Raw genomic sequence first — 26,481 nt, forward strand, 5'->3', positions numbered from 1 at the left:
AATCTATGTGGACTTTACTCTGCTTGCAATGTACATGGATTGCATTTGGTCCGTGCGCACGTGCAGTGTGCGCACGTGCAGTGTGCATGTGCAGTGTGCGCATGTGCAGTGTGCGCATTTGGTCCGTGTGCATTTGGTCCGTGCGCATTTGGTCTGTGTCCGTTTCGCTCTGTGCGCATTTGGTCTGTGTCCGTTTGTTACTGTGTCCGTTTCGCACTGTGTCCGTTTCGCTCTGTGCGCATTTGGTCTGTGTTCGTTTGTTACTGTGTCCATTTGTTACTGTGTCCGTTTATTACTGTGTCCGTTTGGTCTGTGTCCGTTTGTTACTGTGTCCGTTTCACTCAGCCTGCTGTGTCCGTTTATTACTGTGCGCATCTGGGACGCTCCCCAAATATTTGCCTGATGTCGACGAGTACGGTCACCGCTGTACTCATCACGGACTTCGAGCTAACGCAAAATTTCATTGTGCGTTACGTAACGCTCACAAATTAAAACGCTGGTTAAACGAGCCATCCAGCTGAAACTCGAGTCACGCCAGTCTCTCGACTAACGACGACGTCGTCGACGAAGAAAAAAGGAAGAAGAAGCAGAAATCGTACAAAACGTAGAAGTAAAAGTCGAAGATCCGACAACAGATGAAAAGAAAGAAAACGAACGCACGGCTAAAGAGAACCCAGAAATTACGCAAACGATTCCACTCTCCCGGTCGTCGCCTTCGTATGAATTCACTGGAAATTTTACGTGCGTTGCGACAACTGAATTCCAAGTATGTCGACGTCTATCCTGCAGACAGACTACCGAGGGTTTGGACGAGATCGACAGCAATCGTCGCTAACACAGACAATCACAATCAACCTGGCGAACACTGGGTCGTATTTTACGTCGATGAACGCGGAACAGGAACATATTTCGATAGCTACGGATTACCACCCTTGGACTCCAGATTCCTCCTACGACTGCGACGAAACTCAGCGAAGTACCGATGGAACACCGTGCCTCTACAAGGATTACTCTCACAAACTTGCAGACAATACTGCTGTGTTTTTCTATATTTTATGTCTCGTGGTTATAATCTTAATCAGTTTCTCAATTTATTTTCTTCCGATTGTGAGCTCAACGACAGACGAATAGTAAAAATATTTAATAAAATTTTTTCGTGTAAAGAAATAAAAAAATGTGTAAAACCTCAAGCGTGCTGCCATGTACAATTTTGTATTCCTAGAAAGTAAGCTATATTAATAAATATTTTATTTGTAATTTTAAGCAATGTCTATTTCTTTCTCACTCCCACTCTATAATATATAACTCTTTCCTATATCCAAGTCAAAAATTATACTCGCACCTGTTTTTACCTTAGGTATCACTACATAATAGCAAAAAGTTCTCTCTCTCGCGCTTACCAAGCATACTTGACCTATAAACCTATTGACCCATTTACAAAAACTCGTACCTGTCCGAGCTACACCCCCGCTGGGTAAAACGCTCGGCACTAAGGCCGGTATTCATAGTCAAATCTTATTTCAAGATCGTCTCAAGCAATGTCTTAAGATGCTAATACGGTTCTGGGATTGGTTGATGGCATCTTAAGACAGTACTTAAGATGATCTTAAATATAAGATCCGACTATGAATACCGGCCTAAGATCTGCTTTTTTCTATTCAAAATCCAGTAGTATACTCAGGCAGCCAATCAAGGCTCGGAACAGCCATGGAGTGCCAATCAAGACTCGGGGCAGCCATGGGGTATCCAATCCTAGCCCTCCGTTCAAAATCGTGACAACACAAACTCAGAGTACCCATTCAATGCTCAGGGCAGCCATGGGGTGCCAATCAAAACACGTCGTTCAAATTCGTGACGTCACAGCGTCCAGTCTTCCCCACCAGGCCCAGACGGGAAAAAGGGGGTTAGGTTTGACATCAGTCCAAGGAAGAAGTTCGGGTTTGTTTTGATGCACCATGGCTGCCCCAGACAGGGGGGGCAGGGGGCAGACACCCCCCGCTGTGAGGGCGAGGAGTGGGGGTTTGTTTTGACGCCCCATGGCTTCCCCTATACTACTTATGCTATTAGAAATAAAAAATAAAAAACAATTTCAATTAAAAGAGAAAGAAACTTTAGATTTTTATGATGAGTATGAGGTGCCAGAAGCGAAAAAAGTTGATTTATTAGAGGCGGATGAAGAAAAAATCTATTTTCCAGAAGAAATTATTTGTGATTCAGTTGAAAAAACAATATCAAATGACTATAAGAGGCAAGTTGTGGAATACTGAAAAAGTGGTAAGACAAAACCAAGACTGCTTGAAAGAGTTAAGCAAAAATTTAGACAAGTTATATCGATACGACAATTACGACGATAGGAAAACTATTTCATCCAAGATGTTAGTAGGCCAGAAAAATTAAAAAAAATTTCTCAATACACATTAGTGTCTCAACACCATTTTAATGAAACACTTGAAAGAAAAATAATCATTCATGACATTGACATCGCTCGATGGGCTTCTCAAGCACAAAATGAAGAAAATGTCGCAGAATTCAAAGCTTCAGAGAAATGGGTACAAAGATTAAAAAAAAACACATAATATTGTATTTAGAAAAATAACAAAATTTGTTACAAAAAAGTCTATTATCAAAACCTGATTTAGAAAATAAATGCGAGACATTTATTGCAAATGTAAAATATTATATTAATCGATTTGGCGTGGAAAATATTTATAATTCAGATCAGAGTGGATTTCAGTTAGAATTTCATTCTGGTCGTACTTTAGCTCAAAAAGGTATTAAAAACGTAGAATCTACAGTACAGTCTATATCAGCAACCACGCATAGCTATTCAACCGACTATTTCGGCTGATGGTAGATTATTATCATCTCTTTTCATAGTATTAAAAGAAATTACAGGAACATTTGGTCCGAGAGTACAAGAAACATTATTCAACGCGCCTAATATCTTTGTTACGGCTTCAAAGTCAGGCAAATTAACATCAAATCATGTAAAAACTTAGCTAAAGGAAGTATTTTTTCCGAATATCGGGCCACAATCAGTATTGTTGTTAGATTCGTGGAGTGGACATTGTCCTAACATAGTTTCAGAAACTAAACCAGATTCTGCAACAGATATAATCTTTCCTAACTATTCCAGCCGGTACAACGGGAAAAATACAGCCATTAAACGTATACGGATTTCGATTGTGGAAGAATTTTATTAAATACTTTTCTGATACTATTATGTTGTTAAATCTGGTTTTAGATCTTCATAATAGAAATAATATCTTGAAATTACAGTCATTAACACACCATCAATTCTCGTCGCCCAGGTTTCAAAATATATTTAAATATGCGTGGACTAAAAGTGGGTACGTAGAGAATGCATACGATGAATACCTGCAAGTTATACCGATAGAATTTGAAACACCAGTAGACTTTTGTTTTAAAAAGAATTCTAAAGTAAAATGCGATCTTTGTGACGAAATAGCCATTATAACTTGTTCTTGGTGTAGAAAATCGCTTTATATAACACATTTTTTCCACGAACATCATTTTTGTGATGAATATGTGCCATAAATATAAAACATTTATAAACATGTTTGATAAGATTTTAGCAGTTTTCCTTACCCATGCAATAAATATTCTTTTATTTTTGCTTAATAAAAATTTTATATTGCTATAAAATTATATTTTTAACAATTATTTCAACCTCTTTTCACTTTTCCTTTATTCATTCTTTCATTTTTATTTAATAACATTTTTTAATTAATATTTCAAACTTATTAAATTATATATTATATTATCTTTATTATCAGAGCGTGCTACGTGCATATAGTGTAAATAATATAATTATGCAAATAGTTATTGCAGTTTATATTTTATATTTTTCTCTTGATATTATATATTTTGTTATATTGTATTTGCAGTTTTAAATATTAAAAAATATTTTGCTTTATATTCCCAGACAGCACATGTAGATTATGAGAACGATAGTAGGATATTGCGAAAGTATATTGCAATATTCGTATAATATTAGAGATACGTCTGTGATATGCCGAGTATATACTCATAATGTACTATGTCCGCGTTGCCTCATCCCATAGAATTTCGCTGGCAGTTTGTGAAAATATACCGAATATATCTCAAGAATGTTATACGTATGTCTAAAGTATATCTTCAGTATATTCACAATATGTCTACAGTATGTTCGCATTATATGAGCTCATGCATAATGAGGAATAAGGAACAAGGAATTAAACATACAGAATTATAATTAGCAAGAAGAAAGAAGAAGAGGAATCAATCATTTCGCACATCAGGAAGCTATCGCGAGAAATGAAGTGTAATATCTGTTGAATACGCTTGGGAAATTATGCTCAGATAATTGTAGGTTATAACCTAAATGATATATATATATGTATATATTATTATAGTTTACGTTACTATATTATATCTTATGTGCATACCAGAATTATCTGGGCGTAATTCCTGAGAAAACCACGTTGTCCGTGAGTTCGTGTTCGCACGTTCATACCCTACACTTTACAACGTATTTGCGTCACACGGCAAACGAAAATGCGTAACGTTACAGATCACAGACAGCGTTGACATGATTCACTTTCGATATTAGGCGCATATTTTGGAAATATGTGATAGATATACATGAGATATATCACATGATATTCTACGGATGTTCTGAGTATATTAGATATAATCTCAGTACATTCAGTAAGAGTTGCGAAGTTCAGTCGCTATATTCTAAGTTTATCTTGAGGATATACCAAAATGACATTCTACTGAGACGTTATATGAATGTTTTACGTATATTCGGTATGATCACAGGGCCCCTATTCTTGAAGTCATTCGCAAGAGAAACGTATACGCAAATACTCGCTCTAACAGAAAGTTGTAAGTTTATTGGTTAATAGCCATACGATAGCCAATAAATTTCCAACTTTTCTGTAAGATCAGAATTTGCGAATACGTTTCTCTTGCGAATAAATTCAAGAATAGACCCCCAGTACATTACGTATGAGAGTATAATATTCGTACGATATCTGGTGCTGTCTGGGTTAATTTATATTCGCATTTGTAACAATGAAAATGTATGTAGGCACATACGTATATATATGCTACTTTTGTTATATATACGCATTTATGCTTTATATCGTGTAATACGTTGCGTATTATATAATTAAGATTAATCCATTTTTATGTTTTAATATAAAAATATACGCAGAAGAGGCAGTTATTGAGTGTGACGCAACTAAAGAAATAACGCAACACTACTTCTAGCGCGGCACCTATAGCGCGAGATTACTATCTCGTTTTGCTAATAATTGAGAATGATGGAACCCATATGTTATTATATATGGGTGGATTTGGCTTTTAATGCTCTTTAATTTTTGTCCTTACAAAATTTTTAAAATGTTGAAAAAATGATGAAAAAAGGGGTGGGGATGGGATAAATTAAAGTTTGAAATTTTTTAAAAATATAAATATACTATTGTAAAGAGTATAAAATGCCATAAAACTTTCGTATAGAACACACATTTTTTCATAAACCTTATATTTTCAAAGATATTCGCAAAAAACGAAAAAATGCGTTATTTTCGAGGGGTGGTTTCAACCCTTAAACGTCGAGATACGCAGATAAAAAAAATATGGGTTTAATATTTTTTTATGTTCTACAACATATCTAAAGCTCATTAAAATCGGTGAGAGACAGTTCTGTCCGTTCCCTTGTAAGTTACTATTTTTTATTAATATTTTATAATAACATAATTTTAGTTTTATAAAGAACAGAGCAAAAACAGATATTTTTATTAAGTTATTTCACGTGTTATTTCACATATATAAAAATCAGTAAAAACTAAATTTATATTTATTTATAAAAATGTTATTTAACTGCACGTTTTATCTTTCTGACATCTATTAATCTAATCTATAACAAATATGTATTCATGAGCATTAGGTGTTCATGGATCATCACGAAATGTTAGGTTGCGTAGGGTCTTCAAAGTCAAGCAACGTCGACGGCGGTTCAGAGTTGGATGGGTGACCATAGATATTAAGCAACGCCAATGCGACTATGATAGGATAACCGTACTTGTTGAGAAACAACGTAAATTTAATTTTTTTCTTACATTATAATTATGTTATTTCAACATTTTTACAATGTTGTTTTAACATTTTATTTCAACATTACCGAAACTTCCAAATCAAAGTTTATTCATAATGACGTTGTATACAACGTTAAAAACTACATACTTGGAAACGTTACTATGTTAGTAGGTAACGTTATAATATTATTGCAGCAATGTTTTTGTGCTTACTGGGAATAAAAGTTAAATATCTTGAAAAGTCTTTAATACCTTATGCTTTAAATTAAATACCTTTTTATCTCATTTAGATCAGTTTGTTGAACTGTTTCTGTATTTGCTTCACTACAAAAGTTTACATTCATCGAAGCTGCTGCGAATGTATTTTGAACTGTTTCTGTATTTGCTTCTCACTATTGCTATCTCACTCTTTTTTCTGGACCCACTTTTGCATGGGAATATAAGAGGGATGGCGCAGTCCATGCTAAGTCGATGGTGCGGTCAAACGAACACGTGACACTAGCCAAGTGCGCATTGGTACTGCCAATCGAACACTGACACTGACAAGTAAACCTACGGAAGTGTCACTCTCCGGTTTTTCTGAAATTTATAAATATTTTTAACATGTTTAATTTACTTCACATAACTAACAATAAATGTCAAAAGTTGATTTTATAGTATTTTGAAAGTCGCATGTCGAGTTACTGTCTATTCAAGCAATTTTTCGAGTTTTCATCCGCTATATTGGATCTGCCATATTGAATTTTGAAAATCTGATTTCAGATTCGGATTCAGCGACTTTAAATACCAATATATTAAAAAGATCGAACAGTTCAAAAATATAGTTTCACAAGGTGTTTCCCAGGTAGCAAGCCCACGTCATTTTGACGTCCCAAAATGGTCATATCTGGTCATATGTCGTCAAAATGACCATTTTTTTACATGACCTAAAATTAACGTCATGATGACGTCATTTCGAAGTCATATTTCAGTCATGATCTGACGATTATTTTCCCAGACAGCACGCATCCAAAATCGGGACATAAAGACGTCATTAAGACGTATTTTAGACACGGTCTAAAGCGGCATCTACAATGAGATTTAAGGCGTAAGGCATAAGCATATTATATAAGCATATTATATTCAACTTTAAGAGAAATTTTTTAAGAAAACATTTAGATATCTTGGAAATGATGTCAAAATGGTAACATTTATCAGAGACGATCTACTAAGAGCGGTCTTTGAGATATCTCATTGAAAAGTTTCGTTTAAGTTTCTTGAAAATGTTATCCTTATGATATCAGCTTATTGTCTCATAAAAGATATCACAATGCTGTTCGATTTTTGAGCCATGCGCACACGTCGTAGTTGACTCAGAAATCAGACAACACTATGGCTGCGTTCCGATATTCACTGCCAGTACTAAAAATCTATAGTTTACGTCACATATACTGTAGATTTTCAGTACTGATCAGTAAATATCGAAACGCAGCCTATAATATCCTGAATGAGATCCATTTGATATTTAAAAAAATTATTATAAAGATAATGTTTTTAAAAATAATGGCTTGTCTACAATTACTGCGCACAAAAAATGCACAAAATCTAAATTCATCATGTACAAAAACAGGATAATAAATGTACTATAATTTTTCTTAGAATGTATGATCTATATAGTTAACCATCTAATTAACCATTTGAACGCTTTGAAGTATTAATGCTAAATAGATCGCAATTAATTTCCATCAAATTATTAAGGTTATAGAAAAAGATAAATTTAACAATGAAATTAATAAGTAAATAAATTAATGCTATTTATTTTTAATATGTTTTGCAAAATTTAATTGCTTTTATAAAAAATAATATAATTGCGTCAGTTTATAACATATAGGTATATGTAGACAATAACAAGTACCCATACCGATGAGTCAAATTGGCGTAGCAGATAGAGTACAAGGTTCGTAATCCTAAGGTCCCGGGTTCAAACCTACCAGCGGCAAGTAAGAGTAAAATAAAATAATATAATTTAAATTTAATTAATTAATAAAAATTTGTCCTAAATTTAGTATGTACTGTTGATAAAAATAATAAAAAAAATGAAATTTTTATTTTATTTTTTTATCTCTAGTTGCAGTTTAAAGATATCCGATTTAAGAAATCTTTCAGATATTAGTTTCATGATATCTTTCTGTTCTCAAAAAACGACGCATTGGTTAACATTCTGACATTATATGTTATCTTTTAAAAGTCTCTTTATGTTATCATTTTCAAAAACAGGATATCATTTAGAGATCTTTTTGACAACATATTGCTCACGTCATTCTATGACGTCAAAATACGGCACATTTCATGACGTCAGGAATTTGTGACATTCGACCGTCATTTTAACGTCATAAGGGCGTCATTTCGTGACGTCAAGAATAGTCAGTAAATCATCATTTTGGGACGTCAAAATGACGTGAGCTTGTTACCTGGGTTAGAGCTTGACGCAGCCATTTCTCTGTTTATATTATCGTAAGTTGGCTGTTTCACAAGGGAGCATCCCAGATGCGCACAATAATAAACGGACACAGCAGGCTGAGTGAAACGGACACAGACCAAATGCGCACGGACCAAATACGCATGGACCAAATGCGCACGGACTAAACGTGCACGGACCAAATGCGCACGGCCCAAATGCGCACGGACCAAATGCGCACAGACCAAACAGACACAGTAACCAACAGACTTACCACATGGGTTGCGACTTTTCGGGCACCTCTACCGACGCACGGTGGGCGCAGGAGAGGGGGCGAAGCCCCCCTTGCCCCCCCCGTGTGTGTGTGTGTGTGTGTGTGTGCAAAACATTCTCTGCACCACATGGGTTTGCGACTGTGCGCATTTGGTCCGTGCGCATTTGGTCTGTGCGCATTTGGTCTGTGCGCATTTGGTCTGTGCGCATTTGGTCTGTGCGTATTTGGTCTGTGTCCGTTTCACTCAGCCTGCTGTGTCCGTTTATTACTGTGCGCATCTGGGACTCACTCTTTCACAATTTACCGTCACGGCGCGCGATGACATTCGCTTGCGACATATGCAAACAATTTGTCGCGGCCACTGGCGTCTGGCGTTGCGAGCGCTTTCCGCAGCATCTTTTTCATCTCGAATGCTGTCTTGCCCGTGATGCTTCAAACGGCGCCGGCGCCTCGGCTCGTGTTTGGTGCCCAATCTGTAAGACAAATAAGCTCGTTGAGCCTCCGCTGCCCGGCGACGTGACGGCGGCCGAAGCGGGCGTTCGGGACATCTCTCCTGCTATTTCTGTGGCGTCGAGGGACCTCCACTCGACACTTCTTACCAAACTCATTAGTGTCGAATCCAAAATCTCTAGTACCGAATCTACGCTCGCGGGCCTTTCCTCCATTGGGGCGCAGCTATTCTCGCTAGAGCGGAGCATTCAAGGTGTTGTTTCCTCTCTCACTAACTTTTCGGCTCGGACGGATGCTCTCGCTCTCAAGACTAACGACCTCTCGGCAACCACGCTCCGGATTGAAAATTAGCAATCTGTTCTCACCCGGCGAATCTGCGCATTGGAGACCGGACGGGCCACCCCAAGGCGCGACTGTCTCAGGACAATCAAAGAGTTTATCTAATGGGTTGCTTGCTTTTCTCCATCTTGTGATCAAGATGCCCTGAATAGCGTATGTTTTCACCCCGCATCTCCTCTCGAGCTGCCTCACGGACATCGCCTCTCGATCTGGCTCTTGATAAATGTTAAGATATAGGATTTAAAAAAAACTCTATTGACTTATTAAAAAAAAATTGAAGCCAGAGCGAGAATCGAACCAGCGACTCCGCGCTTACGAAATTAGAGCTCTGTGCGCTCGGCTACGAGCGGCTCTGACAATAGGTCAAAATTTTCTGTACTTAAAAATATCGGAAATCTTCAAAATCGATTTTCTCGAGTATTTTTGAGAAGCGCATCGTACTGCTTTAGGAAATTGAAATCCGGGTACTGATCTTCAAATCCTATAAGTATGAAAAGAATCAATGACCCATAACCGTAAGGTCCCCTTGTAAGTCGCGGGCCCGAAAATCGTGCGTCAGCAATTCCCGCACTCCGTTCAAGTCGCGAGACCCCCCGATCCGCGTGACGTCACACCCCCCGCGCCAACAAGTACGAGTGACACCCGTTTGCCCACGTCAATATTGGCCACGCGTCAATATTGGCCACGTCATTATTGCCCATGCGTCAATATTGCCCACGTCAATATTAACCAATTTTTTTTCTATTAGTGTGGAAGGTCGCAAACCCATGTAGTGCAGAGAAATGCTACGCACGCACGCACGCACGCGCGCGCGCGCACACACACACACACACACACGCGCGCGCGCGCGCGCGCGCGGGGGTACAAGAGGGACCTTTGGCCCCCCTCCCGCACCGATTTCGACCAAGTCACAAACCCATGTACAGTGAGTGAGGCCCGATTGCGCACATAAGCGATTGGATACAGTAGTATTTCCCGATTGGACACAGACCCGTTTGCACACGGATCCGATTGCACACGGACCCGATTGCACACGGACCCGATTGTACACCGACCTGATTGCGCACCGACCCGTTTACACACAGACCAGATTGCACACGATACTATTCCGCATCGCAGAATAATGCAAAAACAACCTAGATAACACAGAAAATTTAGCATAAATTTTTATAAATATTTTACAAATATATTTTTTTTAAATGTTTTTAAAAATTATATAATCGTTTTTCATAAATTATTTAGAAATAATACAAAAATTATTATTAACATAATATAAAATATATTTTTTAAATGTACTGAAAAATATTTATGGCATATAAACTCGAAACATTTTATATATTTTTGGATTATAATAGCATAAATATTTATTTTTAATATTTTCATAAATATTTATCATAATTTTTTTATACTTGACAAACTCAGACATAAAAATACGTACAAAATATTTATTATAATGTTTCTTTCTTATACATATTTTATAGTCGTAAACTCATGTAGTGCAGAAAATATTTGTGCACCACACACACACACGGAGGGTGCAAAGGGGGCTCCGCCCCCCTCCCGCACCCACCTCGTCCAAATCGCTAACCCATGTACTATCTGCATTGCGGAATCGTATCGTGTACAACCGGGTCAGTATGCAAACGGGTCGATGGGCAATTGGTTCCGTGTGCGATCGGGTCGTATACAATCGAGTCCATGTCCAATCGGAAAATACTACTGTGTCCAATCACTTATGTACGTAATCGGGACCATGTCCCATGTACAGTAGTGACGTGGCCAATAGTGACGCGTAAGCAATAATGACGCGTAGGCAATAATGACGCGTGGCCAATATTGATGCGTTGCCAATAATGACGCGTGGGCAATATTGACGCGTGGGCAATATTGACGTGGCCAATATTGACACGTGGCCAATAATGATGTGGTCACTAATGACGCGTGGTCAATATTGACGTGGCCACCCAGCTAGCAAAATGACGCAAACTTTGCGCGAAGTTTGCCGCAAATTCGAGCAAACCTTTGCAACAAAATTACGACAAGGTGTGTCCGCATTAAGCTTAGCTTTTGCTGGCAAGGCTTGTTGTAAATAGTATGACACATATTTTATGCAAATAACAGGGTAAAATTTGCTAGTAAAGCATAACAACAAATTTGCAGCAAGAACAAGGCAAACCTTGCTGTACACAATATGATAACAAATTTGTGGCAAGAATAGAGCAAACCTTGCTGTACATAGCATGATAGCAAATTTGTGGCAAAAACAAGGCAAACCTTGCTATGCACAATATAATAGCAAATTTGTGGCAAGAACAGAACAAATATTGTCGAAATTTAGATCAACAAAAATAAAATATTAGACTGATTAGTCCAACATCAAATGTGAATGGTGCAATCGTACTTGGTTCTCTGTTCTCGATGAGCCCCTTTTATTAATCCAGTAGGTAAATCTTTTTCACGAGAAATGCGCCATCTCGAGATAGATAGTAAAGTCAGAAATAAAGTTTAAAACCCGATAATGCAACCCTGTTATTTGCATAAAATGTGCGTCATACTATTTGCGACAAGCCTTGCCAACAAAAACTAAGCTGTTTACGGACACACCTTGTCGCAATTTTGTTGCGAAAGTATGCTCGGCAAGTTTTATTTTGTTCTTGCTACCAATTTGCCGTTATTCTGTGCTTAACAAGATTTCCTGTTTCTGCCATAAATTTATTGTCATGTCGTGTAGCAAGGTTTGCTCTGTTATTTGCTTAAATTTTGCATTTTATCGTGTCGAAACAAATCTTGTAATTTCTATACGTAATATTTATGTACAAGTCTTTCTCTGTTATTTGCAGCATCGTGTGATGAAAACTTTTGCCGTAAATTTGCTCGAAACTTTTAGAAAACAAAGCAACAGACATTTACTTGTCATAAAATTGTTGTCAAAATTGAAACAATCCTTGCTGTAAAGCTTTCACGATATGTGATTTTAAGAGGCCTGGCTAGCTGGGCATTATTGAGGTGGCCAATATTGACGCATGGCCATTATTGACGTGGCTAATATTGACATGTGGCCATTATTGACGTGGGCAATATTGACGTGTCCAATATTGACGCGTGGCTAATACTGACGTGGCCAATCCACCCCGTAGTCAATCGGTATCGTGGCCAATCGGCACTTTGGCCAATACTGACGTGGGCAAACGGCTCCCACAAGACTCCCCGCACACCCGCTCCTCCTTCGGAGCTCCGTTAGCTCAGTTAGAACGCTCTTAGTATTAACTACTTTCCAACTCGAAATATTTTTTATAATTTTTAATAATAATAGCATAAACATTTATTTTAAATATTTTCGTAAATATTTATCATTATTTTTTTATACTTGGCAAACTCAGACATAAAAATATGTACAAAATATTTATCATATTTCTTTTCTTCTAAATATTTTATAATCGCAAACCCATGTGATGCAGAGAATGCTTTGCGTACATCCATAAAGACACACACACACACACAGGGGGAGGGAGCTTTTCCCGCACCACCCCGTCCAAGTCGCTAACCCATGTACTATCTGCAATGTGGAATCATATGTGCAATTGAGATCATGTGCAATCGGGTCGGTACGCAATCAGGTCCGTGTGCAAACGGGAGCGTCCCGTTTGCCCACTTCAATATTGGCCACGGTCCCGATTGGCCACGTCAATATTGACCACGTCATTATTGGCCACGCGTCCTTATTGGCCACATCATTATTGGCCACGCGTCATTATTGGCCACGCGTCATTAATGCCCACGTGTCACTATTGGCCACGTCATTGCTCTATATGGGTTTGCGACTTGGACGGGGTAAGTGCAGGAGAGGGGCCAAAGGCCCCACTTGCACCCCCCCTTCCGTGTGTGTGTGTGTGTGTGTGTGTGTGTGTGTGTGTGTGTGTGTGTGTGTGTGTGTGTGAGCGCGCGCAAAGCATTTTTCTGCACCACATGGGTTTGCGACTTTCCACGCTAAACAAAAAAAATTGATTAATATTAATGTAGGCAATATTGACGTGGGCAATGATGACGCGTAGCCAATAGTGACATGGCCAATATTGACGCGTGGACAATAATAACGCGATCACTGTTGACGCGTGGCCAATATTGACGTAGCCATTATTGACGTGGGCAATATCACGCGTGGCCAATATTGACGTGGCCAATATTGACGTGGTCAATATTGACGTGGCCAATATTGACGTGGAGAATTGGGACCGTGGCCAATATTAACGTGGCCAAACAGGTGCCACTTGTACACCAGGTCGTGTGCAATCGAGTCGATGCGCAATCGAGTTCGTGTGCAAACGGGTCGGTACGCAATCAGATCCGTGTGCAATCGGATCCGTGTGCAGTTAGGTCGGCGTGTAATCGGGTCCGTGTGTAAATGGGTGTGTCCGATTGGGAAATACTATTGTGTCCAACCGCGTATGTGCGCAATCGGGACATTCTCACTTTTTTACATTATGCTGCATAGAACCCTTCCCAGATAGCACATGTAGATTATAAGAACGATAGTAGGATATTGCGAAAGTATATTGCAATATTCGTATAATATTGGTGCCAACTCTTTGCGCGCGAATCTCCGCCACGCACGAACACTCGGATTAAGCGCCAGACGTGCTCAACGGCACGTCATCTCGCGAAATTCACTAAAAACGGCCTTATTTCACGCGCAAGGAGATGGCTAGCTCACCTAACAGCAGAGGGACAGGGTTTAGGAAAGGGGCATACACTACGCAAGAGCGCGGAATGCGACAGGGAAGCAAATGTTAACACAGCCGATAATATTAACAAAAATAAAGTTTATTTAAAGAGAAGTAAAAGAATGTATGAACAAAAAATAGTTATTAAATAAACCACAACATGAAAGATACTACCACGCGCCAAACGATACCTGCGAACGTGCACGCTGACTCACCGGCCTCGCTAATCCGTTAGCGTGCTGGCACGACCTTCCTCGTGCGCAATACATTGTTTCGGGCGGGCGAGATGTGCCGACAATCCCGGCAACTATAAAGACTAGAACCAGGAGACCGATCTCTGTGGTTTTGAGTGAGGTGAAAATCTGTTAGAAATGTAGTACCAAATGGTGGCGCTGACGATGCTGATACACCGGAATATATTCCAACTCTAGATATAATTGTCTAGTCTAAGTTTATCGTAGTCAGCCGTGCTAGTGGTGTTAGGCTGTACGCAGTTGTATGTTTGGTATGAGAAAACTGAGATAAGTACTCTAAATGTAAAATTGCTAAGATTTTTATTATAAATTTGCATTTTTTGTCAAATGCTTGTCGTTATACTCCATATTGTTTTCGGTAAATTATTGTCGCCAGCGCCACCATTTGGTATTACATTTCTGACAGATTTTCGCCTTTTGGAGGCGAAATCAAGCTTAGTTCGGTCTCCTGGTTCTAGTCTTCATATCGGCAACAATAGACCGCGAACACTATATCCGGCCCGCGACGCTCGCTGTTCTCCAAAACCGATTTGTACGACATTACTCGCGCGACGTGATACCCGCGAAGGATATCCGCGGGAACTATTGTTCCCACGCGGCGCTACGCGGCTCGCACGAGCGAGGACTTTGCGGCGTACGCGGTCACTACTTCCCGGGGCAAACGCTCACGGAATCCGCTCTCCGCCTCGGCCACGATACCCGACGCGATACAGCCCCTCTCGCTTGAGTCCGACAATTTACCAAAAACGTGAGGCCGCCCCGCGGCTGATGCAACACTAACACCAACGTGTGTCGAACGCAAAACGAGGTGGCTCGCCGGCCAGTGGCTTTACACAACGCGATTGCGAGTTCACGGGCCACCTCATCGATATTTGTCCTGGCTTCTGTCACTTCTCCGTCACCAGCGGGTGTCCCTCGGGCACCAGATTGGCCTTGCTGTTCTGACGCAGGCTCTATTACCGAAACCGATAATGCGATCTAGCGTCAAAAGACCCACAAGTATCAGATACGTCTGTCCGGACCATACGCACGCACGCAAAAGCAATAAAGATTGCGATCGATGCCGCGAATCCCCACTAAGGGCTGAGCGCTAGTCCTCGCGCATCACATTGCTCCAATCACAGTAGAGTGAGCAGTCTTGCGCCCGTAGGACCGTAAATGTCTTAGTTCTTCCGGAAGTCCTACAGGCCCCCCGCGAAGACAGAATTTGCTGCCGGTAGCTTCCGGTGCTTCTCGACGGCCCCTGCTGTCCTCCGCCTCCAGTGAGAGGGTCCAGCACTCCGCCTCCAGTGAGAGGGTCCAGCACTCCGCGGGGGCAATTCCGCGGCCTCGGCCTCCAGGCCGCCGCCTCCAGTGAACTCACCGTTTGGTAACTAGCCGGGCGCCGATTTTCCATACGACGGCCCCAACTTTCCCAGTGCTCGGTGCGCTCGCTCGCGTCCCGCCCGCTTGCCTCGCCCCTCCGGCGGTCTCTTGCTTTCGGCCGTTGCTAGCCGCGTTTGCGGAATCCTTCCGGCGCACCCCTCCTTCCGCACTTGATGCTGCCTCTCCTCCGAACTCCTTGCTGTTGGTGCGGTGAGGCGCTCGCCGAGTTACCGAAAAGAATGTAAAATATTTAGGCTATTTATTCTATATTCGTCGCGATTCGGAGATTTCCCGATTCGCTCTCGCTTCTCCGTTCGGCGTGAACTCGCAGCCTGTGGCGGGGGAAGGACACTGCTTGTCGTGACAGCGGAATAATAATAATAATAAAAAAAAATATATATATATTTTTTTTTCATTATTCCGCTCTCTCTTTCTCTCTCTCTCTCTCTCTCTCTCTCTCTCTATATATATATATATATATATATATATATATATATATATATACAGGGAGTCCCAGAGCATACTGGTCACTGTTCATAAAAAGGTAGATGGGATCGAGATGAACATAAAAGTTCAATATTGTTGTGGGTTTGGTTTGCTAATAATCGAGATATAAATTTTTTAAATTATGCGAATGAGAGCGCGCCTTGCGCGCCGAAGGAAGGGCTCGAGCCGCTCGAGCCATAGCACGGCCTACTGTTTCAAGCATTGGCTGCCGGCGGCGGCGGGGGAAAGAAGGAGAAGCGTGGCGTCGTCGCCGTTCCCACGTCTCGCCGCACCGCACCTAAGCTCGCGTCGATGGCTGCTACGCACACTCGCGATTACATGACGAGATTATAAATTATTAATAAAAATAGGACAAATTTAAATCGCAATAAACTTTTGTAAATAAGAAAGTCGAAAGAGAGAAAGCAATGGAAACGTATGGAACCTGCAAATAATTTAATATTTGCCGCATCAAATTCTCTCATCGTTTTTTATGGAATATTAAATTAACGAAGATTTATCACGATTGATTCTTTATACATTCTCCTTTCGTAACCATCTTATTAGAAAATTACGAAATGCACGAAATACTATCCCTAATATGCACTCTTTGTAAAATAACACGATAGAAAAATATTCACGTTTGATCTAACGACTTCAGGATAAATTATTCGATGCAACTTCTACGATAATTATAGGTAATTAGAGATCAATGTTATGTCAAGTATCGTTAGTATGGTTAACTAGAAATGATTTTCTCTTGTATATGATAGAGAACTTCAAATTTCTTCTATCGTTAATACATTATAAGTCACTGAAAATCTATCGTAATTAATAATGCAATTAAAGGTAGAAGAAACTCTGAATTCTTTTATTGATTATTGAATTTTTTATTTACTCTTGATTCGTATGTAAAATTGAACTTTATACTTTTATACTTTGTAATTTAGCAGGAATATCTTTCCCTCTAAAGTATTTACTGAAACACGATAAACGTCATTTTCAACAACAGTTCCAATCAATATTATTAGAGTTTCATTAAATGTCATAAAATTTGTTTAACAATATTACTATTTTTTAACATTTTTAACATTAAACACGATACGACACTCAGAAAGAAAGTATCGTGCTGATTATTTAGCGCAGTTTTAGTGATAATTTTTGATAATTTTTTTTTCGATCGTGTGTAACACTAAAAATATAAAGAAATGATAATTGTTAAAATTTTATTTTATTCAAATTACACATAATGAAAGTAAAATAGTACAAACTAAAGATGTTGTTAAACGTGGTAATATTTATTGTATTTGTGTACTACGTAGTGCTTGAGAGGGAAAGAGAGAGAGAGAGAGAGAGAGAGAGAGAGAGAGAGAGAGAGAGAGAGAGAGAGAGAGAGAGAGAGAGAGAGAGAGAGAGAGAGAGAGAGAGAGAGAGAGAGAGAGAGGTGTCATACTAAAATGCGCGAAATACTTATCCATAGTATGTTACACTCTTTGTAATAATACAGAAAAATATCCTCTCTTGATGTAACGATTTCACGATAGCTTAGGCGCAATGCTACGATAATTATGCTTAAAAATTAATGTTCAATATCATGTATTGTTAACACAACGAAGGATTTTCTTTTATAACCATAGAAAACTTACAGTTTCTTCTACCTTTAATTGCATTATTAATTACGACAGATTTTCAGTGACTTATAATGTATTAACGATAGAAGAAATTCGAAGTTCTCTATCATATACAAGAGAAAATCATTTCTAGTTAACCATACTAACGATACTTGACATAACATTGATTTCTAATTACCTATAATTACCGTAGAAGTTGCATCGAATAATTTATCCTGAAGTCGTTAGATCAAACGTGAATATTTTTTTATCGTGTTATTTTACAAAGAGTGCATATTAGGGATAGTATTTCGTGCATTTCGTAATTTTCTAATAAGGTGGTTTACGAAAGGAGAATGATAAAGAATCAATCGTAACAAATCTTCGTTAATTTAATATTCCATAAAAAACGATGAGAGAATTTAATGCGGCAAATATTATATTATTTGCAGGTTCCATACGTTTCCATTGCTTTCTCTCTTTCGACTTTCTTATTTACAAAAGTTTATTGCGATTTAAATTTGTCCTATTTTTATTAATAATTTATAATCTCGTCATGTAATCGCGAGTGTACGTAGCAGCCATCGACGCGAGCTTAGGTGCGGTGCGGCGAGACGTGGGAACGGCGACGACGCCACGCTTCTCCTTCTTTCCCCCGCCGCCGCCGGCAGCCAATGCTTGAAACAGTAGGCCGTGCTATGGCTCAAGCGGCTCGAGCCCTTCCTTCGGCGCGCAAGGCGCGCTCTCATTCGCATAATTTAAAAAATTTATATCTCGATTATTAGCAGACCAAACCCACAACAATATTGAACTTTTATGTTCATCTCGATCCCATCTACCTTTTTATGAACAGTGACCAGTATGCTCTGGGACTCCCTGTATATATATATATATATATATATATATATATATATATATATATATAGGGAGGGAGGGAGGGAGGGAGGGAGGGAGAGAGAGAGGGAGGGAGGAAGGGAGGGAGGGAGGGAGGGAGGGAGGGAGAGAGATTGATTGATTGATCTTTTATTAGCTTTCTCAGCTATTTTCAATACATATATATACAATTTTATGCTACATCATTAAAAACAAATTCTTTTAGCATTCGTTTAAACATTTCTAAACGATTACAATGTTTAACTTCGTGTGGTAATGCGTTGTACATTAACACACCCTCATAAAATAAACTTTTTTGCGCGCTTCTTGTTTTTCGGAATTCAATAACAATATCCCCTGTCTGCCTAGTTTCGCGTTCTCCCTCTACTATTCTAAGTCTATTACTAAATTGCTCCGGCATCATATTATTTAAGATCTTAAAAATAAATATGCACATATTGTAATACAGCCTTTGTCTTATGGTCATAAATTGCAACGCTTGGTGCATACATTTAACTTTGGTACGTTTGTCACATTGCAATATGACTCTCATAGCTCTATTTTGCGCTATTTGGAGCCTACTTAACTGTGTATCCCCCATATCTATTAGTAGCGTTGCACAATACTCAAAGTGAGGTGCTATAATTGTCTTGTATATCGTACATCTAGTGTAAGCCGAGATAAAGTTCCCTATTCTATTTAAAAAACTTATTTTCTTCCCTATTTTCTTTAGCATGTAATCACAGTGACCGCTGAATATAAGTCTATCATCAATAATTATGCCCAAGTACTTTATTATTTCTACGCGCTCAATCTCATTTCCATCCAAACATCTCACAATAGTATTGCCTCTCAATTCTTTCCTTATACCTCTAACTAACATATATTTTGTTTTCCCCGCATTCATCTTCAGTTTATTAATATTCATCCATTCCTCCACTACGTTAAATGCAATATTCAATTTCCTCTCTATCTCCGCACTACTCTCACCTGTTACATATATTAACGTATCGTCCGCAAACACACATCCGAGCAAACGTTAACAATATCATTCATATATATTATAAACAACAATGGGCCCAATACCGAACCCTGTGGCACTCCGTATTCCGTAGTCAGTATCTTAGACCATCTATCATTAAATTGAACTTGTTGCATTCTATCTTTTAAGTACGACCTAAACCATTCTAGAACTGTTCCTGTAATACCATACTGGTATAATTTCTCTAATAATCTTCCTCTATCAATTGTCTCGAAAGCCCGTTTAAGATCTACAAAAATAACTCCTACTATTTGTCTCTCACTAATAATCAATTTCCATTCATCTATAACTGTTTGAATTGCTGTTTCACACGAGTAATTTTTCCTAAAGCCCGACTGATGTTCCGTTATAATATTATTACTTTCTAGGTAGACCTCAATTTGCTTTTTAACTATTATCTCTAATACTTTTTCATATATTGGTAATATATTAATAGGCCTATAATCACTTGCCCTCTTAGGTTTCTCTACTTTTGGTATTGGAATTATCGTGGATGTTTTCCACTCTTTCAAGAAACAACCCTCACTCAATGACTTATTTATTATATCACAATATTTCTCTTCTATGACACAAAATACCGTTTTTAATATATCGCTAGTTATTCCTTCTTCTGTACCTTTCTTTTTTGGTAATTCCCTAATGATTTTTCTTACTTGTTCTGTCGTAATTGATTCAAATTTTTCTAGCTCTCCCATCTTTTCAATACAATAAATAGTTCTCTTATTTGTGCTCGTTGTATAATTTTTATCTATAGATTTTATTATGTCTTTAATACTTTGTATATAATATAAGTTAAATTTATCAGCTATATCACACTCTATATTATTGTCTAATATTTCAAAATCTATGTTTCCTACAAATTTCGCGCCTATTGGTCCTCCTCTAATAATTTCTTTTAATGATTTCCACATAGTTGTGGGATTGTTACTATTATGATCAATCATGTTTTCATAATATTCTTTTTTCTTTGTTCTAATTAAACTAACTACTGCATTTCTTTCTATTTTAAATTGTTGCCAGTTTTGTTCCGTGCTATCGTACAGTGCTTTTCTATAAGCCTCATCTCTTCTAGTCGCTAGCTCTTCTATTTCCTTTGAATACCATTTTTTCCCTTCCCATATTTTTGGTATTCTAAAAATTTTCTTAGGTGCTGAGATGTCTAGCGCATCTACAATACTATTAATTAAATTCTTTGCCTTTACATTAATATCTAACTCATTAATATCTAAATCATATCCTTTTTCTAAATTACTCTCCACTAGCTTAATAAACTCATCCGCATTATATCTACTATAATCCCTGCCACTGAATTCTTTATATTTATTTACAATCTTGTTCGTATTTATCACAACTTTTATCCACGCATGATCCGTTATCTTAGGTTCGTACTTGACTTCTACATTTATATCTTTATTCGCAAAAACTAGATCTATAATTGTTCTACTATTTTCGGTAACTCTCGTTGGTTTATCCACATACTGCTTCATACCTAGACTTTGCATAGTCGTTAGTAGTTTATTTGTATAATAAGAGTCTGTCATACAATCTATATTAAAGTCTCCTAATATTATACACTCTTCTTTTATTGTTAATTCTTCTACTATCTCCTCTAAGAATCCTATAAACTCTCCATGTGACGCACTCGGTGAATGATATATTACCATTAACACTCCTTTAAACAATTTCTCTTTTACTTCTATTGCAACGCACCACACAATTCTTTCTAATTTTTTCAATACTACTATTTCATACTTGATATCGTCTCTTACATACAGAGCAACTCCCCCTGTATTTCTATTTTCCGCGTCGCATCTAACCACACTGTATCCCGGTACACTTATTTCACTGTCTTCAATTTCCGCAATCAGTCTCGACTCCGACAATGCAATAACTGCCGGATTTAATTTCTTCATAATCTGATGCTGTATCTCGTCCTTATGTGCCATTAAACTTTGCGCGTTTGTATATATTATCTGATCCTCTTCTTTCTGTAATTGCTATTTTTTGGCTTCCCATCCACTTCTCCTCTTCTCCTCTTCGATAGCCCTCTTGTATGTCGGGCATTCCGGATCCAGAGCATCATGATCGTCTTTTATTTTTAAATTATATGTTTTTATTTTAAACATACAATTTACACATTTGTTCTGCTTCTCTCTACATTCACTTGCTTTATGCTTTCCTGTACATTTATGACACGTTTCATCTCTCGTACAGTTTTTTGCAATGTGGTAGAATCCCCAGCACTTGAAACATCTCTTTATGCTAAACTGATTGAACACAGGACATTTTCTCCAGCCTATATTCAACTTTTCTTTTTTTAACATCAATTCATGTGTTACTTCATCTACTTCAATTATTAAAGATCTACCTTCTTTTCCTTTCCTTCTAGATTGACTATCATCCATATTTTTTCTTTTCGGGATTTTCTTAACTATGCTTATACGAGATTCACCAATACTATTCTGTTTCTTTATTGTATCTATTAGCTCATCGTCATCCAACTCTATTTCTTCCTCGCTAATATTAACAATTTTTATTTTCGGCTTCTTTTGTACTGATTCTGTAACATTATAATTGTCACCTAGTTTAGACTGTACTACATCTTTTAATTTATCTATTTCTTCTCCGGTCTCACATCCTAGAATTACTGTTCCTTCTCTTCCTTTTCGTACCTTTGTTATCCCCATTGGCATATTCTTAATATCAACTTTTTCTTTTATTATTTTTTTAGTGGTCTCACTTTCTTGCTGAGTCTTCGGTTTGATGATTATGATGTTTTCCTTCTTTTTCTTTATTGCCTCACTGTAACTGCCGCGCACGTTTTCCGCTGACGCCTGCATTCCTCCTCGTATTATTTTTCGTAGGTCTTCCATTTCTTGTTTAATAGCTTTTATTTCCTCTTGCACTGTTTCTTTAATCAGCATTTTTATTTCTCGTTTGCATGCCATTTCATCTTTCATCTCTCTCATAGTTCTTACTAGCCAATCAATTTTTGTATCCATGCCCATGTTGACTCCTATCGCTCTGCTTCCGCCACTTCCCGTCGATCCCGTAGAACTTAGTCTTTCTCTTCCGCTTCCCGTCTGTATTGGTGTTTTTTTCACATCTATATCTTTTTCACTGTCTACTGTGAACTTCTCATATGGGCCAGGACAAGACACATATTCTCGATTTCTGTCATACACCTTATGTTTACTTGCACATCCAGGATAGAAGAAAAGTTTGACACATGACTTACATGTCACGACCTGACTTTTTATTTCCTTCTTACATGCGGCACATCTATATTCCGCATATTCATCGACCATATTAGTAGGTATCGGCTGATGCCGATCCTATCGATACGGGCGCCCACTCACGTACGTAACTTTAATTAATATACACGTCACTATAAATGTTTACCTGTCGCGACATGTATGACCCGCATGGAAAATATACTGATTTTCCGCATAGATCCACGCACTCTCGCTAGAAAACTTTGGTCCTGTTTGGTCCTTACGCTTATTCTTACAGCCACGACACCTTTTTATAATTTTCTTTCACTTCTTAATCACTTTAAATTAACTGCATTTGCGGAGCGATCTTTGACACGTCCATCACGGTAGAGACGCGAGAGAGAGAGAGAGAGAGAGAGAGAGAGAGAGAGAGAGAGAGAGAGAGAGAGAGAGAGAGAGAGAGAGAGAGAGAGAGAGAGAGAGGGAGAGAGGGAGAGAGGGAGAGAGGGAGAGAGGGAGAGAGGGAGAGAGGGAAAGAGGGAGAGAGGGAGAGAGGGAGAGAGGGAGAGAGGGAGAGAGGGAGAGAGGGAGAGAGGGAGTACATGTTTAATTTATATAAGAAGTGTTGTTCAGTTTGTACGGGCTAGTTATTTGAACTCGTTTCTAAACTTAATATATAACTTTATTCATTAAGTATTACATTCCACTCGTGCGTAGACTAACGTGCTCGCTCCGGTCGTTATGGAAAACTAAACTATATTTCGAGAGAATACCGCCTGCTCCAATCGCTACGGAGCCACAAAGCCGAGTGAGTACTTCATCGATCCGTCGATCCCTTCGTTCGTTCGGTCGAGCCAAAAACATTGACTGGCAGTCGTCGACATTTCGCCCACCAATTAATCACAGATTAATTCTTATCGTCATTAATGGTTAATTGACACAATTTTGTGATTGCTCGCTTTATAATATTGCCGCTCGTCTTAACAGTAACGACTCGAACTCTTCCGTCGGTGCTTGGATGGAGGTCGAGGAGTCTTTCCATTTTCCAATGCAGAGGCGGTGCATTTTCATCTACAATTAAGACTATATCGTCTTTAGCTAATTTCTTTCCTTTGTCCATTTGCGTTTGCTCTGCAATGAAGTTAGGTACTCGACGCTTCCAGAAATGCTGTGTGATCCGCTGAATCAACTGCCATCGTTTCAATCTATTTACAGGAGTATCAGTCAAATCGATGTCCGGCAAATTCGTTAACGGTTCGCCTATTAAAAAATGCGCAAGTGTCAATGGCTGCATATCGTTTAGGTGTGAAGAGAGCTGACTTAGAAGTCTCGAATTCATACATGCTTCGATTTGAACCAATACAGTGTTAAACTCCTCAAAAGTAAGCCGAGTTTCACCAACAATTCTTTTCAAGAGATATTTACACGATTTCACTCCCGCCTTCCATAGTCCGCCCATGTGAGGGGCATGGGGCGGGATGAAGTGCCACTGAATATTTCTGGACGTGCAATCAGTGGCGTAGCAAGGGAGAGTGGGGGGAAAAGGTGAAATTTTCCCCGAGCGGCAGAGTTTAGGAGGCGGCAAAATTTTCGATCATTTTCGAGAGGCCTTTTAGGTGTTAAAAAAATCTGATCAAAACTAATTTTTTACACATATAATTTGGATTGATTATTAAATAACACGCGATATACTAACACACATACATTATACACGTAAGAAATTAGTTTTGATTAGATTTTTTCAGCGCCTAGTTTATACTCCTGATACTAGGCAAAGTAAAAAACCAAAGTTAAGAAAGTTATTATTAAGTTATAATAAGTTTTAAGTTTTCTCGCGAACCAAAGATGTCAAATGCGGGTTTTTTAATAGCACGCGATAACATGTGCCCACAACCGAGATTCATTTGTCTATCTTTCGGTCAACAATTGAACGACGCCACGACGCGTATTAACATGCGCGCTTCACGCGTCTTACGTGAACGTCAATTGCACAGACAGTGCTCAACAGCTCGACAGATGAGTGAAAGCAGCAAGAGAGCAAGATTAGTATCTATTTAAAAAGCTAGCAACAGTCTATTTTTATATTTTTCATTTTTAATTGAAAATGGACGGACGAAAACGTTTAAGCGGCGCTCAATATAAAAAAAAACGCTCGACTTAAGCTAGAAAGAGAATTGAAAGTTTTAAGTGCTACAAATAAAATTGATTCTTTCTTTGTAAAACCGAACACATCAGCTTCAGCAGATACCAGCGCATATATATCTATTTCGCCATCGACAGAAATTGTTTCTCAATGTGAAGTTGACGATAGTGATAAAGGTACGTTTTATTTTTACAATTATGATCGTGATATATACGGGGTGTTAATTATTTGCTATTGGAAATGTCTTATTTTATCACGTTGCAATTGACCACAGCCATTTACAGCGATCGGTGTTTAGAGTTTTCCAGAAATCAGATCCAAAATTAGATCCATAAATCAGAAAATTTTATATTAAATTAGTCAATTAATGATGCGAGTAATTGAGCACCACTTCTTGTCACTTACTATAAGTACATAGCGTTACTTTTTATGAAAAATTAAGTAAAAACATACTTTTTGTGGTATTTAATAAAGAAAATATTTTTAAATAAATTTCAATCAATCAGCATCATTCTTTAGACAAAAGTAAAATTGCATAAACGCCTCGTTACTTAAAAAAAAACAGCGGGGCTTATGCATATTATCGAGTGTATGGCATACAGTTCTATCAGTCCAATGTCTGTCTAAAAGACAATGCTGATTAATTGGAATTTAGTCAAGAATATCTTCTTTATTAATCATCGTAGAGAAAAATGACTCGGAACTTTTTTACTTAAGTCTTCATTAAAAAATAAGGCCATATATGTATATACATATACTTAATGGGCGATAGCTAATTAACACCTTTTATATTATAGATTACAAACTTTAAAAAAATTAACCTTTTCCGTTTTGAAAAAAATGTTAGAACTGCGGACAAAAGAAGACTTAAAGTGTGAAACTGAACTTACAAAGGATATTGTAATTATTGACGAACATAAGCAAAAAGATGGAAATATCAGTAGTGTGGAAGAAAAAGAAAATAGTTCTATTGTTTTTTGGAAAAATTCCATTGACTTAAATGACCCATGCACTTGGTTTCCAATTTCGGATAAAATTAAATGCCACCTTATCAGCAAAGAACCAGATCAAGGAAGAAATGCTAATTTTGAATTAAGTGCACGAGATTGTGGCAACGACACAATAGTAAAATTTAATCCTGGCTGGTTCGACAAAAACAAGAAAAACG

At 38.3% G+C, this 26,481-nt stretch overlaps 1 protein-coding gene across 7 annotated transcripts in view; it reads right to left on the bottom strand.

Moving 5' to 3' along the window:
* The window catches only part of LOC105837251 (DNA excision repair protein ERCC-1-like), a 199,889-nt gene that overhangs the window by 22,527 nt on the left and 150,881 nt on the right, over nt 1-26,481 (bottom strand). The window contains exons 6-7 of one of the 7 annotated variants that reach the window (XR_004964808.1): nt 9,120-9,288; nt 6,192-6,683 (exon numbers count right to left, since the gene is read on the bottom strand). The exons of 5 other annotated variants lie outside the window; for them this stretch is intronic. The gene's annotated coding sequence lies outside the window, so the exon portion shown is untranslated. Of the gene's footprint in view, nt 1-6,191; nt 6,684-9,104; nt 9,289-26,481 lie in introns of those variants that run through there. One more of the 7 variants, XR_004964810.1, reaches the window with a different exon arrangement.

This window comes from Monomorium pharaonis, chromosome 1, assembly GCF_013373865.1.
Source record: "Monomorium pharaonis isolate MP-MQ-018 chromosome 1, ASM1337386v2, whole genome shotgun sequence".
NCBI classification, from domain to species: domain Eukaryota; kingdom Metazoa; phylum Arthropoda; class Insecta; order Hymenoptera; family Formicidae; genus Monomorium; species Monomorium pharaonis.